Here is a 4,990-nt window from a genome sequence, read left to right as displayed (position 1 = left end):
TGACTCTGACTCTGACTCTGCCTCTGCCTCTGCATCTGACTCTGTCTCTGCCCCTGCTTCTGCATCTGTCTCTCTGCCTCTGCCTCTTTGCCTCTGCTTCTTCCTCTATCTCTCTGCCTCGACTTCTGCCTCGGCCTCTGCTTCTGCTACTGACACCCTAACTCTGTCTCTGCCTCTTCCTATGCCTCTGCCTCTGCCTCTGCTTCTGCCTCTGCCTCTCCTTTTTCCTCTGTCTCTCTGTCACTGCCCCTCTGCCTCTGCCTCTCCCTCTCTACCTCTGCTTCTACCTCTGTTTCTGCCTCTGCCTCTGCCTCTGCCTCTCTGCCTCTGCCTCTGCTGATGACTCTGCCGATGCCTCTGCCTCTCTGCCTCTTCTTCTGCCTCTACCTCTGCCTCTCTGCCTCTGTCCTTGCCCCTGTTTCTCCCTCTGTCTCTCTGTCTCTGCCTCTCTGCCTCTGCTTCTGCCTCTGATTCTTCCTCTGCCTCTGCCTCTGCCTCTGCCTCTGCCTCTGCCTCTGCCTCTGCCTCTGCCTCTGCCTCTGCCTCTGCCTCTGCCTCTGCCTATGCGTCTGCCTCTGCCTCTGACCCTGCTTCTGCCTCTGTCTCTCTGCCTTTGGCTCTCTGCCTCTGCTTCTTCCTCTCTCTTTGTCACTGCCCCTCTGCCTCTGCCTCTGCCTCTCTACCTCTGCTTCTGCCTCTGTTTCTGCCTCTGCTTCCGCCTCTGCCTCTACCTCTACCTCTACCTCTGCCGATGCCTCTCCTGATGCCTCTGCCTCTGCCTCTGCCTCCGCCTCTGCCTCTGCCTCTTCCTCTGCTTCTGCCTCTGACTCTCTGACTCTACCTCTGCCTCTGCCTATGCCTAAGCCTCTGCCTTTGCTTCTGCCTCTGCCTCTGCTTCTGCCTCTCTCTCTGTCACTGCCCCTCTGCCTCTGCCTCTGCCTCTCTACCTCTGCTTCTGCCTCTGTTTCTGCCTCTGCTTCTGCCTCTGCCTCTACCTCTACCTCTGCCTCTGCTGATGCCTCTGCTGATGCCTCTGCCTCTGCCCCTGCCTCTACCTCTGCCTCTGCCTCTGCCTCTGCCTCTGCCTCACTGCCTCTGCCTCTGCGTCTCTGCCTCTGCTTCTGCCTCTGCCTCTGCCCCTCTGCCTCTGTCTCTGCCCCTGTTTCTCCCTCTGTCTCTCTTCCTCTGCCTCTCTCACTCTCCTTCTGCCTCTGCTTCCTCCTCTGCCTCTGTTTCTTCCTCTGTCTCTCTCTCTGCCCATGCTTCTGCCTCTGTCACTCTGTCTCTGGCTCTCTGCCTCTGCTTCTTCCTCTGTTTCTCTCTGCCTCTGCTTCTGCCTCTGCCTCTCTGCCACTGCTTCTGCCTGTGCCTTTGCCTCTGCCTCTGTATCTGCCTCGGCTTCTGCCTCAGTCTCTCTGCCTCTGCCTCTGCCTCTGCCTCTGCCTCTGCCTCTGACTCTGCCTCTACCTCTGCCTCTGCCTCTGCCTCTTTGCCTCTGCCTGTGCCTCTGCCTCTCTGCTCTCTGCCTCTGCTTCTGCCTCTGCCTCTCCCTCTGCCTCTGCCTCTGCCTCTGCCTTGGCCTCTGCCTCTGAGTCTGCCTCTGCCTCTGCCTCTACCTCTGCCTCTGCCTCTGCCTCTGCATCTGCATCTGCCTCTGCCTCTGCCTCTCTGCCTCTGCTTCTGCCTCTGCCTCTGCCTCTGCCCTGCCTCTGCCTCTGCCTCTGCCTCTGCCTCTGCCTCTGCCTCTGCCTCTGCCTCTGCCTCTGCCTCTGCCTCTGCCTCTGCCTCTGCTCTCCCTCTGCTTCTGCCTCTGCCTCTGTCCATGGCTCTGACTCTGCTTCTGCCTCTGTCTCTCTGCCTCTGCCTCTGCTTCTCCCTCTGTCTCTCTGCCTCTGCCTCGGACTAGGCTTCGCCTCTGCCTCTGCCTCTCTGCCTCTGCCTCTGCCTCTGCCTCTGCCTCTGCCTCTGCATCTGCATCTCTGCCTCTGCTTCTTCCTCTGTCCCTCTGCCTCGACTTCTGCCTCTGCCTCTGCTTCTCCCTCTGACACCCTGACTCTGCCTCTGCCTCTTCCTATGCCTCTGCCTCTGCCTCTGCCTCTGCCTCTGCCTCTGCCTCTGCCTCTGCCTCTGCCTCTGCCTCTGCCTCTGCCTCTGCCTCTGCCTCTGGATCTCTGCCTCTGCCTCTCTGCCTCTGCTTCTTCCTCTCTCTATCTGCCTCTGCTTCTGCCTCTGCCTCTCTGCCTCTTTTTCTGACTCTGCCTCTGCCTCTCTGCCAATGCCTCTGCCTCTGCCTCTGCCTCTATCTCTGCCTCTGCCTCGGCCTCTGACTCTCTGCTTCTGCTTCCGCCTATGCCTCGGGCTCTACCTCCGTCTCTGCCTCGGCTTCTGCCTCAGTCTCTCTGCCTCTGCCTCTGCCTCTCTGCCTCTGCCTCTGCTTCTACCTCTGCCTCTGCCGATGCCGATGCCGATGCCGAATCCTCTGCCCATGCCTCTGCTGATGCCTCTGCCGATGCCGATGGCTCTGCCTCTGCCAATGCCAATGCCTCTAATATGCCTTTGCCTCTGCCTCTGCTTCTGCCACTCTGCCTCTGCTTCTTCCCCTGCCCCTCTGCCTCAGTTACTGCCCCTGTTTCTCCCTCTGTCTCTGTGCCTCTGCCTCTGCCCCTCTGCCTCTGTTTCTGCCCGTTTCTCCCTCTGTCTCTCTGCCACTGCCTCTGCCTCTCTGCCTCTGCTTTTGCCTCTGCGACTTCCTCTGCCTCTGCCTCTGCTTCTGCCTCTGCCTCTGCCTCTGCCTCTGCCTCTGCCTCTGCCTCTGCCTCTGCCTCTGTCACTGCCTCTGCCTCTGCCTATCTACCTCTCTGCTTCTGACTCTCTGCCTTTGTTTCTGCCTCTGTCACTCTGCCTTTCTCCATCTGCCTCTCTGCCTCTCCACCTCTCTGCCTCTCTGCCTCTGCATGTGCATCTGTCACTCTGCCTCAGCATCTGCACCTCTGCCTCCTCCTCTGCCTCTGCCTCTGCCTCTGCCTCTGCCTCTGCCTCTGCCTCTCTGACTCTGCTTCTATCTCTGCCTCTGCCTCTCTGCCTCTGCCTCTCGGCCTTTGTTTCTGCCTCTGTCCATCTGCCTCTCTGCTTCGGCCTCTATGCCTCTCTGCCTCTCTGCCTCTGCTTCTGCCTCTGTCACTCCGCCTCTGCTTCTGCCTCTCTGCCTTTGCCTCTGCATCTGCCTCTGCCTCTGACACCTGACTCTGCCTCTGCCTCTTCCTATGCGTAAGCCTCTGCCTCTGCCTCTGCCTCTGCCTCTGCTTCTGCCTATGTCTCTCTCTCACTGCCCCTATGCCTCTGCCTCTGCCTCTCTACCTCTGCTTCTCCCTCTGTTTCTGCCTCTGCCTCTGCCTCTGCCTCTGCCTCTGCCTCTAGCCTCTGCCTCTGCCTCTGTCTCTGCCTATGTCTCTCTGCCTCTGCTTCTGCCTCTGTCTCTCTGCCTCTGCTTCGGCCTCTGTCTCTGCCTATGCCTCTGGCCCTTTACCTCTGCCTCTCCCTCTTCCTCTGACTCTGCTTCTGCCTCCGCCACTCTGCCTCTGCCTCTGCCTCTGCCTCTGCCTCTGCCTCTGCCTCTGCCTCTGCCTCTGCCTCTGCCTCTGCCTCTGCCTCTGCCTCTGGCCCTGGCACTGCCTCTGCCTCTGGCCCTGGCACTGCCTCTGCTTCTGCCTCTGTCTCTCTGCCTCTGCCTATGCCTCTGCCTTTGCCTCTGCCTTTGCCTCTGCCTCTGCCTCTGCCTCTGTCTCTGCCTCTGCCTCTGCCTCTGCCTTGTCTCTGACTCTGGCTCTGGCTCTGCCTCTGCCTCTGCCTCTGCCTCTGCCTCTCTGCCTCTGCCTCTGCCTTGTCTCTGACTCTGACTCTGGCTCTGCCTCTGCTTCTGCCTCTGCCTCTGCCTCTGCTTCTGCCTTTGCCTCTGCCTCTGCCTCTGCCTCTCTGCCTCTGCTTCTTCCTCTGCCTCTGCCTCTGGCCCTGGCTCTGACTCTGCTTCTGCATCTGCCTCTACATCTGCCTCTGCTTCGGCCTCTGACTCTGCCTCTACGTCTGCATCTGCCTCTGTCTCTGCCCCTGCTTCTGCATCTGTCTCTCTGCCTCTGTCTCTGCCTCTCCTTCTTCCTCTATCTCTCTGCCTCTGCTTCGGCCTCTGCCTGTGCCTCTCTGCCTCTGCATCTTCCTCTGTCTCTCTGCCTCGACTTCTGCCTCTGCCTCTGCTACTGCCTCTGACACCCTGACTCTGCCTCTGCCTCTTCCTATGCCTCTGCGTCTGCCTCTGCTTCTGCCTCTGCCTCTGTTTCTGCCTCTGTCTCTGCCTCTAGCTCTGCCTATGCCTCTGCCTCTGGATCTCTGCCTCTGCCTCTCTGCCTCTGCTTCTTCCTCTCTCTATCTGCCTCTGCTTCTGCCTCTGCCTCTCTGCCTCTTTTTCTGACTCTGCCTCTGCCTCTCTGCCAATGCCTCTGCCTCTGCCTCTGCCTCTATCTCTGCCTCTGCCTCGGCCTCTGACTCTCTGCTTCTGCTTCCGCCTATGCCTCGGGCTCTACCTCTGTCTCTGCCTCGGCTTCTGCCTCAGTCTCTCTGCCTCTGCCTCTGCCTCTCTGCCTCTGCCTCTGCTTCTACCTCTGCCTCTGCCGATGCCGATGCCGATGCCGAATCCTCTGCCCATGCCTCTGCTGATGCCTCTGCCGATGCCGATGGCTCTGCCTCTGCCGATGCCAATGCCTCTAATATGCCTTTGCCTCTGCCTCTGCTTCTGCCACTCTGCCTCTGCTTCTTCCCCTGCCCCTCTGCCTCAGTTACTGCCCCTGTTTCTCCCTCTGTCTCTGTGCCTCTGCCTCTGCCCCTCTGCCTCTGTTTCTGCCCGTTTCTCCCTCTGTCTCTCTGCCACTGCCTCTGCCTCTCTGCCTCTGCTTTTGCCTCTGCGACTTCCTCTGCCTCTGCCTCTGCTTCTGCCTCTGCC

Source organism: Rattus norvegicus, chromosome X (genome assembly GCF_036323735.1).
Source record: "Rattus norvegicus strain BN/NHsdMcwi chromosome X, GRCr8, whole genome shotgun sequence".
Classification (NCBI taxonomy): Eukaryota; Metazoa; Chordata; class Mammalia; order Rodentia; family Muridae; genus Rattus; species Rattus norvegicus.
Note: the sequence above shows the minus strand (reverse complement) of the source record.